The sequence below is a fragment of the Rhinopithecus roxellana genome, chromosome 6 (assembly GCF_007565055.1).
Source record: "Rhinopithecus roxellana isolate Shanxi Qingling chromosome 6, ASM756505v1, whole genome shotgun sequence".
Lineage (NCBI taxonomy): Eukaryota > Metazoa > Chordata > Mammalia > Primates > Cercopithecidae > Rhinopithecus > Rhinopithecus roxellana.
Window position 1 is genome coordinate 35,905,699 of NC_044554.1, and position 15,291 is coordinate 35,920,989.

The following is a 15,291-nucleotide window of genomic DNA, read 5'->3' on the forward strand; positions in this document are numbered from 1 at the left end:
AAGAAATATCCAAGACATAGCAGTTAATCACAAGTGTGGAAGCATGTATTTTTGATCTCTGTCCCCAGATGTATGTGAAGTGGCCCTGCATTTGATCTTGAAAGATGTGTTCCCCAGGTAACTGTGCTATAGCTACTATTGGTGGGCTCCTGTATTTTAATCAAAGGGGAAGAAATAAAGCATTTACAAACACTATTTCTCAATTTCATTAGTTTAAAACATATTGGGTATATATATACAGCATTGCTGATTAAGTTTGCTTTGCACTGAAACTCTTTATTGTAGATTCTTATTGATTTTCAACAATCTTCCACGAGATTTAAGTTATTTAGAAAAAAATTGTAAGTTTTCTCTCACTGTCATTATTTTCCTTCTCAAAAACAGTTGACAGAAATACAACGGAGATTTAAAAATATTTGATACTACTATAATGGAGATCGAAAGTTGAAAGACCCCAGATTAAATGAAGTTTAAAGTAGTCTGTTGGGCTGATAAAATGTTTTTAAGGTTATTTGTCAATAAAATTTAAAGGCAGTATATTTCCACCCACCTCCCTTCATGCAAAACAAAAACAAAACTAAATTCTGAATCTCCAACTGATGCTGAAAAAAAAAAAAATGAAAGATCTGGCAACATAATATTTCCATTTCCACATGACTGAAATTGATTCTGATATGGTATGGTTAGTTTGCCAGATTCCCCACCTCTCCCTCTTATCCCTACCAGACTTACTTCATTCATGAGAGATAGCTGTTGGCTCCTGTATTAATTTAAATAACCTGTAAATTGCCCGATATGTTGATGTTTTATGCAAGTGATTTCAGTAGGATGAATCCTACATCTTACTGAAAAAAAAAAAAGTTTTTCAATAGAATTGTGTTTATTGTTGTGTGTAACTTGCCCATAAACTGACCCACTCAGTACAGATACATATGTCCCAAGTGTTAGTCTTTCTTAAAGAGCAGAACTTTGACCTTGTGGATATAGGTTTTTTGTTCAATAAGGAAAACCATCAATTACATTATGTTGTTTGGTACCAAAAATGCTTTGATCTTTTTTAAGGGTATTTATTACAAAGGAAAGCAGGGTGAGAACCTTCTGACAGATATGAGGCCGTGAGGCTTTATGTGAAAACCTTGAGCATCTGTGACTGACTGGCATAAAACCATGGGTATAAAATGTTTCAGATCTGATCCACCTCACCTTTCTGGATTTGATTTCTAGCTTTTCTACTTACTAGTTATGTATTCGTGGAAAAATCCCAATCTTCCTGTGTCTGAATTTTTAAGTTTGTCACATTATTTCTTTTTTTCATATATGTTTTAAAATTTTTGTTTTAGGTTTGGGGATACATGTGAAGGTTTACATATGAAGGTTTGTTACATACATGTCATGGGGGACTGTTGTACATATTATTACATCACTCAGGTATTAAGCTCAGTACCCAATAGGTATCTTTTCTGCTCCTCTCCCTCCTCCCATCCTCCCCCCTCAAGTAGATTCCAGCGTCTGTTGTTCCCTTATTTGTGTTTATAAGTTCTTATCATTATTTCTAAGATTCCAAATATGATCACTGAAAACCCACTGAATTCCTTAGAAAACCTCAATAAGACTCCATAGCATTTTAAAAGTTCTCATTCTAATTAGCACATTAGAAATTCATGGCCACAACTCAAATGTTTTACAGTAAAACCATTTTGCAATTTAACCTAAAATTGCTGAACTCATTGTTGTTCTATGGGTAGTGTATAGAGTTTTTATTTATTTTTGTTAACTTCATGTTTTCATCACAGTATATTAAATTTCAGATGGATTTCACCCTAGAATCTATTCCAACTGCTAAAGGTTTTGAATGTATTAAATTGCAATTCAATTCTCTGACACCTCCCCACTTTCTGTTTCATCTTGAAAATAGGCTCTACCTCTCCTCTGAGTATTAGAAGTCTGAAAAGAAGAGCTGTCTCCATGAAAATGGGCCACATGTCCTCCCTCCTGTGGCTGATTGTGCTACATCATCCCAGCATGATAAGCCATATATCTTTGAGTGAGTTTAACTTCCTATCCCTCTGTGATCCTGCAAAACCCAACTAGTCATGTAATTTGTGCATTACTTATATCCACCCCCCAGCCAAACTGCTGAGGTTTTGTAACAAACTCTTTGCCCAAGGCCTGCCCCCTTAACAATCTGTGACGGTATTTTCAAACTGGTATTTCTGCAACATGTGCTTAACTATTTCTTTCTTTTTCATAAAACCATTGTCCTCTTTCTCACAGCATTGTGAAGTCAGCATGTGATGGTCATAAGAACACAGAGTTGGGGAAGGTGACAAGCCAGGGTTTATATTGATGCTCTCCATTGTCAACTATGTAGTCACAGGAAGTAGCTATGTTTGAAAGGCAGGTATTAAAAACATTACTTTAGGGAAAAGAGGTATATAGGTTTTATATGTCACCACAGAAGGCAAAACTAGGACTTCCCGATAGATATGATAGGAGTGTATATTTTCAATGTAATACACTGAAGAATCTTCATTGAAGCAACTTCAAAATGAAATTTAATGTTTTATGAAACACAATTTCTCCATCCTTAAATATATTTTAGTAGAGAAAATATGACTATGAGTTAAAGAAAGAAATGCATGTATCAGATGGGAAAGAAGCGAGGTTGCATGAGGAAGCAGCAAAGGATGTTTCCAATCTGAGATTTTCCAATTCTCTGGTTTTAGTTTAATTGAATTGGCTTAAATTAAATTCTCATTCAAGTTATTTTATACTTGAATTTCAGGACTACATTCATTTATAGAAACAAAGTTTACTAAATATAAAACTTCTTTATCAAGTGGATATGTACTATAAAATAACTCTTTCAAACTTAATTTGTGTAGAACTTGTACTTGGATTCAGGGATGTATGAGCTGATATTATGTTTAATTCTTTGGTGGTTAACTTGAGAAAATTTTAATACCTTTCTTGAGGAATCTATACACATGTACACACACACAACAGAATTATCACAAAAATTCAAAACATTTTATTTTCTTTGAAATGAATAGATTATTTATCAAAGAAATTGCACTATTAATCTTAGAGTTTCTATAGTGATTTAAACATCATTTACTTTTATTTGCATTTACATATATTTCAAGAGTTTTATTTTGAAATATATTTTTTTCAGAATCTGAACAATTTTTGTCCTTGAGAAAATTTGTTGTTATTGTTGTTTTGAAATAACGTTTTTGTTTCATTTAAGCCTAAATGTAAGGAGATAAATTGCCACAAACCCTGATGGTCTTTTTTATGATGTGAATACCTGTCCGTGGAATTGAGACCACCAACCAATTTCCTATAAACCATCAAGTAACATCATGTGTTAACAATTTTCGGTCACTTTTAATCTGGTTTGGATTCAAAATGGTAAAACAGAGGTTAAAGGTCGGATTTAAAAAAAAAAAAAGAAGAAATTCTCCTGGGATAACCAGCCTTTTGAATTTTCCGAATTTAAGTTAATTATATTATTAGAATTTAATGAAATTATCAACATGTTCAGCTTCATTTCACAGTAACACTTCCCTGTTCAGATTAGAATCAATCTTTTTATGTTTATCTAGGTGTTTATAAAGAGAACTAGAGGACCTAGTGTTTTTATAATGCACTTCATTATTAGATTTTGAAGTGAGACCATAATTTAAGATTTGGTGAGGGAAATGCTTTTTTTAATGGTAAATGAACAATGTTTTTGTTACGTTCTTATGGAATTTATACTTAAAATTTACTCACTGGTTAAATATTCATCTCAATGTTGTAGTGCTATTTTCGACTTGAGGGTTATTATATTTTTGTCATAATTATTTATTTGTAAAATTAAGAAAATATTTAATATTAAGTAGTTTAATAAAATAACTACTATTTCTTTTAACCAATATAAATATAAAGTAAAATAAATTATTCTAAACTTTAATATACGGATAATATTTTGAACTTAGATTCTAAAAAGTGAGAATGAGTTTATAACTATATTATAGGTTTCATACTTCACATATTATTGTGTTTTTAGATTATCTTACCAAAATAGATGATTCTGTGAAGTCCTTAATGACTCTAGCTTAACTTTATGAAATTAGCCACTTTAAAAAAAAAAAAAACTTAAATTTTTTAGTCATGTTATTATTGTAGGTTGCTTTCTCTTGTTATTTTAAAATTTATTTATTAAATAATAAAAATTTAGACAAATATTAATGGAATGTGACATAAAAATGATAAAGATGAAAGATAACGTAGAGTATTTGTAAAATGTGTTTGTTTTTCATATGACACCATGTGAAGTAATTAATTAAGGAGATACAAATTTCAGAAAGAAGTAATAAATAGGCTCTTGGATTTCTGACAATCTATTTAATAAACAGTAATGAAATAAGAACATATTTAAAAAATTTTTTAAATGGCAGTTTGATAAAAAATGCATTCGTAAAGAAACTACACAACTCAGAATACACCTCAAAATAAGGACCACCATAAGTATCTCATGATCCAATAAAAATATAAGTTGAAATAAATATTTAAAATTTAAAATTAAAGACAGTTTATAATCAACTGTAATCGATTATGATCATTCTCTTCTACTAAGATGGTAAAGGTGACCTTTATAGGCTTTATAGTTGTTAAATATTTGTATGTTTGTGGCATTTTTTTCTCTTCAAAAAATCCTTTAACACCCAATGTTGTATTTATAATTTTATCTTTGTTTTATCTTAAAGAGGATAAAAACATTTTTTAGGTTTCGGGCTCCACAAAACTTAGATCATCTCCTTGTTCAAAGTAATATTGTTTAAGAAATATTTAAAATTCACTCAGGTGAAGAATGGTGCAATTTTCTAAACAAAAAGGGGAAATTACAATCACTTTGACTTTCTTTTACATTCTTCCTTCCCTTCCATTTTCATCTCTGTGCAATGCTAAGTTGTCTAGTGCAAAGCCTTCTCTAACCGTGCAATCGGGAAAAGGTTTGCGTACGTGGAATGAGAAAGCTCATAATGTATACCTCAACAAAACGTCTCAGCCCAATTTTTGAGACAAGAGATTCTTATGATAGTCATTATTTCCCATTTATTTTATTCCTTCAATGACACATTGTTCATCAGTATAACGAACTTGAAACACAACTTCAACTCTGCCAACTGACTTCTGCTTTGGAAGATAAATTAATCTGTAATTAACAGAAAATCCAAAATAAGTGTGGCTTAAACAACAGAAAAATTTATAAAATTCCGAATTAATTGTAAGCAGTCTAACACTGGTCTGAAGCCCCATATTATCAGGGATGCCAGCTCTTTCTCCTTCGCTGATCTGTTGATCACAATATACAGTTTCTACAACATTTTCCAAGGCAGTTATTCAAGTAAATGCCTGAAGTAAGAAAAAACATGGTAGTAACAGATTTCTCCTTTAAGACACTTCCTGGATATTCCACAAGGCACTTCTACTTGTAGGTCATTGGTCAGAATCGTGTTGCATGGAAAATGAATTATTTATTCTGAGTGTCCCAGGGCATAGCTAACCTCCAGGGTTGATATAAAATGTCCATGCCGTATAAACTGTGTTATGTTTGTAACTACCGTTTTCCAGTTCATTGTCTTTATTGTGGCTATCTAAGAACTTGAAAGTACCCTGCTCAATTCTTGTCACTGCACAGTTTCCATTTGTATAGAGATGAATAAATTATTGGTATCATTCACAGCCACTATTTTTAGTTGTCATTCTTAGAGAGTATAATTTAAGATACGAAGTTAGTATTCTTTTTAACTTTTTTCCCTTAAGGCTAATCTTAAGAGATGAGCCTAGGAGTGCACAGTTCTCTTAATGCAAATGTAATATTAATGCAAATGTAATATGGCATTAGAATATTGTGTATCATGATATTCTTAGACCTAAAAAAGTAATAGTATTTCACATCATCTGAAATCCTAAGAAATAAAATAATAAATAACTTAATATGACATATCAAAATTATATATATCAAAAATAAGATAAATTAGTAAAGGAAGAATACTTAGTTAATGAACTATGGACGAAGTAAACCACCAAAGGTGCTTGAAGTTTCAAATAATAGCAAGGAAAGCAAAATGGAAGGGGAAAAGGCAAAATGATTATGTTTGTATTATATTTTTACTAAATGGGAAAAGAATGAAGCCAATAATATAGTTAAAATTGTGGGGGGAGGTGAATAACTTTAATGGCTAAACAATACATATTCATAAACAATATAGAAGGGGACAGGAAAGTAATATGATTTTATGTACCAGTTCTTTATTTAAAAATATATATGGTAGGCCTACTATATTCCAAGTTGTATTCTACACTCTGGCAATAAAAGAGTGTATAAGATGAAGTCTATATTTTAGGAGTGATAAAGGCAATAAAAAATAAACAAATATAAAATTAAGTGATATCAGTTAATTGTTAGTATGTTGAGGAAAATAAAATAGCATAAGAAGACACAATGATTTACAGGAGGTAAAATGGCAGGCATTTACAGAAGATGGAAGGGCAGGGCACAGGGTGATTTACAGAAAGTGGCAACTATTTTGCAATTACTGTCTGAGAATGTCTTTCTGAAGATGCTATATTGGAGCTGAGCAAAATTGTAACAACAAGATTCTTGCAGAAAAATGTTCCAGTCAAAGGAAATGTCTCAACTTGCACCCAAATTTTGAAATTTGAAGATAGATAAGGCTCTAAAAGAACTTCTGTTAGGTTTATTACAGATCTCATCATCCAGAGGAGTAAACATTACTTTGAATATGTTACAAAGGCACAGAATGAGAGGAATAATATGATGTTGCCATCATTTATAAAAGGCTGAAGGTCGTGAAGCAAATTATTAACCCTACAAACAATGCCAAATGCACAAAAAATAAACTGATAACTTAGATAAGTTTCCTAGATTTCCCTTTTTTAGGTAATTAGCAATGACACTTTTAAATAAAAAAAAAGAAATGAAACAGGATAAATATTCTCTGTCATATTTTGAAGGGACTCAATATCCCTCTACCTCTTCCACGTTGAAAAAAGATAATAAACCAAATTGCTCCTATCCTAGAAACATAGACATAAAACTAAAATAAAATTACATTAATATGTACTTGATGCAATGATATCAATTACTACATGTTACTAGAAAACCACAGAACAGGGGTTTCTAATTCACCCCAGAGAACATTCAGTGAAGGCATCAGTGATTAAGTGTTATTTGATAAATGGTGTGTTGCTGCAGTTTTCAGGCAAAATATGAGCAGCATAACAGAATTAGGAATGAACAAAAGAAATGACTGGAGAAATATCCAGGTGAGAAATTTTTTGATTAGCTAGCAGGACTTAAGGAAATGGACAAATCAATCATGACTCCCAAAATTTAAATGTAGGGCTACTAATTTAAATGGACCCTACAAGACTAGGAGATGGGAAATGAGTTAAGCATACCACCCAAGGCCTATTCTATTAATGCTGAATTTAATTACCTGGCATAACTTGATCAGTAAGGGACCAAGGGGAGAAGAGTTAATTTATATGCCCCATCTCCTCTGAGTTGCTATTTAGGTTATTAGAAAAGCACATAGTAGGGGTTCCTAACCCCTAGTGTACATCATTTTATATACTAATAGGTTTTGAAGCTGTTACTTCCTTGTATTTCCTCTCTCTTGGTATTTACTCAATGATGATAGTTATGATTTCACATGAGACTAAGAAATAATGGGATAATATTATGCTTTTATTCTAATAAAAGATATCCAGTGGCAGTTGAATACAGAAATCTCAAAATCAGGGTAAATTTTGGAAATCATCAGCATACGAGTTGGGGCGAAATCATAAACACAGATAAAATAACACAAAGAGAGTATAAAGAGCAAAAAAGAAATTTAACTTGGAGAAAGGGACTCACAAATAAAATTAAGCACCAACAGTAACAGAAGGATAAGGCAAATCACATGTATTCAATAATTCAATCAATTATATAATCCTGCAGTTCCTAGACAATAAGTCAACAATGTCAGATTCTATTTAAGTTACGTACTTTTAGATAATGTTTTAACACGAATTGTTATTTGGTCATTCCAAGTAAAATTCAAACGCTCTAACTGCTAATATTTTGCTTGTGGTAGTACTTGAGTACTCTGAAAAGCATATTGACACATTTTAATTATAAATTAGTAAAAACAATTATGTAAATATTTACTTAAAAGCTCTATCATTGGTTGTATTTACAAGAATGCCTTTTGGTTACAAGTCACAAAAACTCAATCAATAGTAGAATATGTTGGTTCAGAAACATAAAAATCCAGGGTCATTTAGGTTTAGCTGGATCCAAGAACTCAATAAAATAATCAAATATCAGATAACCTGCCTCTTTTTATGCTCTGTCTCTGTTCAATTTTACTTTCTAATGGTTTCAGGCTCAAGAAGTTTGTCTCCTGGCCATCATCAGATATAGTTTGGATTGTACTTTACAACTTGCAATGCCAGAGAAAAGTGCATAGCATCCCATTCCCAAGATTTATATCAATCTTTGGAAGACAAAGTCACTGAAGCTTTTTCTTTCATATGCACCATAAAATTCAGGAAGTGAAGCCAGGTGATTATAGACTCTACCAAGTGAAAGAAAGAGCTGTCCTCCTTAGAGGAAAAAGATGCAAAGGACAGGATGCCAGGAAGATAAAAACAACAAATATCAACTGCACTACCTAGGCATGTTATAGGTAAAAAGGATCAATAGTCAGTATTTGAAAAATATTGTAACCCATCAAAGTATGTTTTTTATTCATATAAGGAAACATAGTGTTCTTTCACTCTTACTATGATTTAGAATAGTTCATAGTACAAATCAAAATAATTAACTATTACTATAATGTTTCTTCACCAGACATACATAGAAATGAATACTTCTAATGAAGGATTTGAATTGCTCTGTTTTGAATTTGTTAACTATTTGTTTAACCTGTGCTGTCAGAAGTACTATAAATCTATCTTGGATAATTGTACGTGTCTTTTTCTTTTGCTTGATACCCTTAAATGTCACTAGAGACTATCTTTTCTCCATGAATGATTAATTTTAAAAAATTATACATTTAGATTGAAAGATGTGGAAATAGCATAAAATATCAGGAAATCCACCCAGGAAGGAAAGCCAAAAATAACACACCTGAAAAAGTAAAGAGTATAACAGTTATGCCAATGGAATATCAATTTAAAACATAAATAATTATAATTTTGATTGACTATTTCTAAAGCATTTTTACATATGCATATGAAAGCAATGCTAAATTGCATTTTTCTGAAAGCTTCTCATCTATGGCTTAAGAAAAGATTTACATATTTTACATAAAAATAAATTTTGCTGCTGCATTCATTAATCATTCAACAGTTATTTGATAGCACCTGTGGCATGCCAATCACTGTTGTCAATTTTGAAGATAGAGAAAAGTACCTACCTTTAGACTTTGCAAAATTAAGAGTTTAAACGATTACAATTTGGGTATAAGATATAAGGAGAAAAAAGAATCAAGAATGACTTCCAGGCCTTTGGCCCTAACACATTGTGTGAATAGTGATTCTATTCAGTGAGATGGGGAGGAAAAGCAGATTGGGATGATATGCAGGGAGAGGGCAGTTCTGTTTTGGACATAGTTTGACATGCCTGTTATAATGCCAAATGAAAGCATGAATTAGACAATTGGATACAGAGGTTCCTGTTCAAGAAAGAAGTTCAGCCTGCAGACAAACATTTGGAAGTAAAAAAATGGAGAGATGTTAACCAAGGCCATCAGACAAAATGAGATTCTGTAGGGAGAGAAAAAATTAGAGAAGAAAGGGCCAATGATATCCTTGAGGTGCTTGATAATTTAAAGCTATGGAAAAAAGCAGGAGTCAGTTACAAAGATAAATAAAGTGATGTAGGAATATAAGGACAAATAAAGAAAGGATTTCAAGATAGATGCAGTTGAGTTAACAGTTGCTAAGAAATCAAAAAGGTGAGGACTGAGAACTTGGCAAGACGGTGATTATTAGTAACCTCAATAGGACAAGTTTCAATGATGTTGTTGAAATAAAGAAATAACTAAGTTGAGGAAACAGATAAAGGGAGAAGTAATAATTGCTTCAAAGAGTGTTGCTCTAAAGAGAAGTAGAATAATAGGGTGGCAACTAGAGAATGAGTCAAAACTTTTAAAATATGGGTCGTACCATGATGGGAATTATACAGCAGAGAGTGAAAAACTGATTATATAGGGGAAACAAGATGGATATTTTAGGGAACAAAGCCTTGAGAAGTTTGATGAATTGGATCTAGCAAACCTGTGGAGGAATTAGTCTTCAATACAAGTAGTGACATTTCATCCATAAGTTCAGGAAGGAAGATCTTACGTACAAATATAGACACAAGTGGTTTTGTAGATTTCTTCCTTCACATCTGGGATACAATAAACAAGATCATTAGTGAGACCCAGGGTTGGAGAAAGTTGTTGGCAATTTGAAGAGAGAAGAAAAGGTGTAAAGTAGTCCAGGAGACTGGAAGAGCAATGCTGGAGCCCATGAAGGGTTACACTATCAGAGAACGTGCCGGGAGAATGAGTGTGATGGTGCATGATATGTTTAGACAGCAACCACAGGGCATGATCCTGATCCTATCAAGTGAACAACTGAGATTGGGCTGCAGGGCATAGTCTAGGTCATAGATTAGGGAATATGTTTTTGACTTGATAGGAGTTTGTTGGTAGAAAGTTTTGCAATTTGTAATATGCTGGAAAAAAAGAGCTATAGCCATATAGATACAAAACCATTTAATCTCACTGGTAAATAAGGAAATACAAATTACAAAAACCATAAAATACCATTTTATGTTTTGAAATTTGCCAAAAATTAAAATACCATAATATAAAGTCTCACAAAGATTACATTCCCTGCTGGTAGAAACATAGTTATACCCAATAACTTTCAGATTATTTTGTCAATATCAAGGAAAGTTTAAGGTGCCCAAATTTATGTGGAAATATACATTAAAGAGACTCTTGTCAGCTTCATTAGACGTACACAGGTAATTATAATAAAAAATACATGTATATTGGTAGGAAAATAGGACAGTAAATTGTGTTATTGTTATAAGTTAGAGTGTTCTGGAGAGATAAAAATGAATGAATGAGCTCTATGGACCAATATAAAGTGAAACAAGAGGGAAGATAAATATTTCAGCGCTGTAGAAAGTTGGCTTATAGAATTGTTGGTGGGAAGATAATATTTCCATCCTTTTGTTGTCTTAATGAATTGAAAGATGAGATTAGAAGCTAAAATAGGATGGAGGAAAGAAGAGAAATTTGGAGACTTGAGAAAAAGGAAAACTGTACAGTAGTCTTCAGAAAAAGAAATGAAGAAAATTCACTAGAGAAATCTAGCAATCATAAGCAGAGTTACAATGCCTACACTTTTCATCATTTCGATAGCAATAATCATTTCAGTAATATAACTGAAATTTATCTGTATCTACAAGGTTATACTGTTAGACCAGAATGATTTAAAGTTTCCAAGGGCAATTAGCTGAAAATTTTTTAGAAGGGTGGAGGTGAGGAGGCTAAATTTCTCTGAATCTTGAAGATGCTTGTGCAATTGCAGCTCTCTTAAAGGATGATACACAATCTTACAGAAGCATTTTACCAGAGAACCCTAATTGGACTTGACTCGCGAGACCACTTTATATATAGCCTCATAAACTTAGTAAAATATTGTCTATCATAATTAATATTCATTTAAAAAGAAGTCTTGATTTAGCAAAATTCTACCATGTTAAAAAAACCATTATAAGTACAAGGATCTAGTAGTATACTCAACAGCGTTCAGGCATTGAATCAAAGAGGTTTGAAATACTATTGAACATGTTTCTTACAAATACAAGTTGTTGTACAGTTCTTGCAATTATGGGAGGTACTTCAATATAAAATCTCTGGAATAAGATGGAATGTATTTTCTAAAGCAACTTTAAATTTCAGAGAGATATAAATAATAGTATATCACATAGTGGTTTTTCCAAGTATGTGCTCTTAAATTTAGATATTTTCTGTTATTTTATTTCCTAGGAGTGATTTTTAAAGTAGAATTGGTTACGGTTTTAGCCTTCATTATTTCCTAATACATATCTATATGGAAAAAGTATTCCAGGTATTGTTATTTATAGAAGGCATTATTTTGCACTGTATTAACAAGAAAGGAGTGTATCCAGCTGAGTATTAGTATTTTTCTTCAGTTTTCAGCTCCTGGAATTTCTGGTTCGAATTCCTAGTCTCAGATACAATCTTAAATTTCTGAAATGGAAACTCTCTGTTCTGACTGTTCCATATTTGGCATCAATTTTATTATTAAGCTATTAATACAGAGTGCTTCAAACACTCATCTCCAGATTATTTAGTTTAAACAATTCAAGTGAACTAGAAATATATAAATTTATTTTTCAACGCTTATTGGAATGATAATTTGGGGGATAAAAAATGTCAATTGAAAGCATTCAACCACAATAATCTTATTTAATAGTATCTTTCAGGCAAGCTAATATGTATCAATGACACAGATAACTTTTAGACTAATTTGATTGCTTTCAAAGAACTACCCTCTTTATGAACAATTTACCTTGAAGAAGAAGGACCGGGGAACAAACATTTTAGGATTTACAGATCAAATAGTCTCTGCATCAAGTACTCAAGTATTCAGCTCTGTTGTTGTAGTGTGAGGGCAGCCATAGATAATTTGTAAATAAATGGCTGTGACTGTGTTTCAATGAAACTTTATTTACAAGAACAAGTTGCAAGCCAGATATGGTACCTGGCTGTAGTTTGCTTACTCCTGGATTGGATCACTTATATATAAATAAAATCCATTTACTCAAAGTTATGTATTATTAGTAAATATCTGGCATATGCGGCTAATGAAGTAGAAGAGATTTTCCAAGAAAAAGATTAATAAAATACTGATGTAATAAGATAAATTGTATTGACATAAGAAAAATCATTTTTGTATGTAACTTTAAGATATAAACATAATAGTTGATGCCTTCTTTCCATTTGCTTCTGTTAAACGCTCCCTCTAAACTCTCCAATGTTGCTTTTAAACACATTCTGTATTGGTCAAAGACTTTTTTTTTTTTTTTTTTTTTTTTTTTTTTTTTTTTAAGTTTCCAGTAAGTAACAGAGTACATGTTAAAATCCACATCTTTGTATTCCAATTTTGGTTTATTATTGTCAAATTTAAACAAAGAGGCATCTGTCTAACTCTGAAAGACAGGAGTTTACAAATATTAATGTTACTGCAAGTGGAGAGTTATTTACCCACTACTCCAATGGAATTGTCATTCTGCCAGAATGCTTCACTGGTATCTATTAAAACTCCACTACACAGAACACTGATCCCCTCCAAAGCTCTAAAATTTTCAGGGCTTTGCAGTGTTTTAATGATGTATCTCTATAAACTCAGATTTTTTTTTTCCTGAGTTTGAACTGTTTTATTTCATCTCTCTAAAAATAGATGCCAACCCCATTTTAAGTGCTGAATTTAACATTTTTAAAAGTTTAATTTACCAGAATGTTTAAGATTTTAAATAATGATGACATAATTCTGTAGCTTTGTATTTTTCATCTTATATATTTTCTCTCTTGCTTATTCTATTTCATTCTCACATACATATATATTGTGTGTATATATATAGATATAGTAATTTTGTTCATTATTGTGTGTAATTTTCAAACAAATAATTGCAAATAAAATAAATACTAATTTTTATGTACTTTACTATCATCTATAAGTTAAATTCTGGTATATGGACTCCTATAATCTTTTATAATTTGTTATATTGTTAATTGGGTGGCAATTTCAGTTAAATAATTTTCTCTAGAATAAATCTATAATTTAATGGCTAGAGTAGAAAGAGTATAGAAAAATATATAATCTATAAATGGCTATAAGAGAAAGATTTCTGAAACATAATTTTCTTTTTCAGGTACCACATCTTTATTCTTATGAAAATCCAGATACCACTGATGCTCTTTGCAGTAAGCATGCAAAAAATATGTAATCTGCTCTTACTGAAGAAATCTGAAAGCATAATTTTTGTGACAAGAATAATAACTGCATGAGAAATAAAAGCATTAATTTTTCAGTGTTTCCAGTTCACCTTTTATTAATTTATTTTCACTCTTTAAACAAAGAAGGCCTAATGGGATAGCATAGTATTAAGATATTAGGAGACTTGAGGTGTATACAATTGTTTTATAAGATTTAAGGATTCTTTTGATGGCAGAACACAACACAATTGCATTCAAGTAGAATAAAGACAGAGTTCTTTGTTATTTATATCTCCAAACAAGAGAAGGCTGACACACAGGGCCAGACAGGCAGTTGTACCTAGGGCCAGGGGAGCAGCAAGCTGAAGTTTGGGGAGTAATTTATGTGGGGAAAGTGGGGTGACACTAGCTAGATGTCAGGAGCTCTCTGCGGACTAGTTAATTTGACTAACTTCATGGGCTCTGAGCATAGGTGCTGTCCCAGCTAGCTGGTGCCTGTGCCCCAGGCAATTAAGGTAGGTTTATATGGTCATGGAGTCTGAGAATTCTAAAAAAAGAAGTGTTGGAGGTGTGGACTTCGCTGCTCAAGAAAATAAACTGTCATTCTCTAGTGAAGTCCTCAAAACTGGGTAGACAGCATTTAAAACAAAAACCAAACTATGTTACAATTGACCCCTTTGTGTCTCGACATCAGTTTTAACATAAATTATTTGGGGTATCTGAATGGTCTAAATAGTAGAATCTCCCAGTAGATATTCCACACATTACCCCCAACTCTGTAGAAAATATTTTATGATGACAGTAAAAAGGAAGAAAACAAGTAAAAGTACAAGGCATCTTTATAGGTTTCCCTTAAAGGAAGTTTCCCATGTATAGAGTATTACCTAGGAAAACAAATATGAAATATCTGGGTGTCTAAGAGTATCTTTGTGGTGTTATAAAGTATGTTAGAAGTACGAATTAATTTGTATGCCAATAATATCTTGGTGTATTCCTGAGTCAAGGCAACAAGTCCAGTAGTTATGTTGTAAAGGGCATGAACTCATATTCAGTAAGATACATGCAAAGTTAGGAATAATCAAAGTGAAAGGGACAATTGTGGTGCTCCTGGTCTGAGACGTAGTATGCGGGGGCATGTGGAAAGCTGGACCGGGATTTAAGAGAAGGCGCTGTGGCGTGGGAAATTCTCCCTTCATGGGGC

At 32.0% G+C, this 15,291-nt stretch overlaps 1 long non-coding RNA gene across 1 annotated transcript in view; it reads left to right on the plus strand.

Annotated features, from left to right (window-relative positions):
- The window catches only part of LOC104675368, a 59,684-nt gene extending 45,490 nt beyond the window's left edge, over window positions 1-14,194 (plus strand). The window contains exons 3-4 of the long non-coding RNA XR_749768.1: window positions 1,916-2,044; window positions 14,027-14,194. This is a non-coding gene — a long non-coding RNA (uncharacterized LOC104675368). The remainder of the gene's footprint in view (window positions 1-1,915; window positions 2,045-14,026) is intronic.
- The last annotated feature ends 1,097 nt before the right edge of the window (window positions 14,195-15,291 follow it).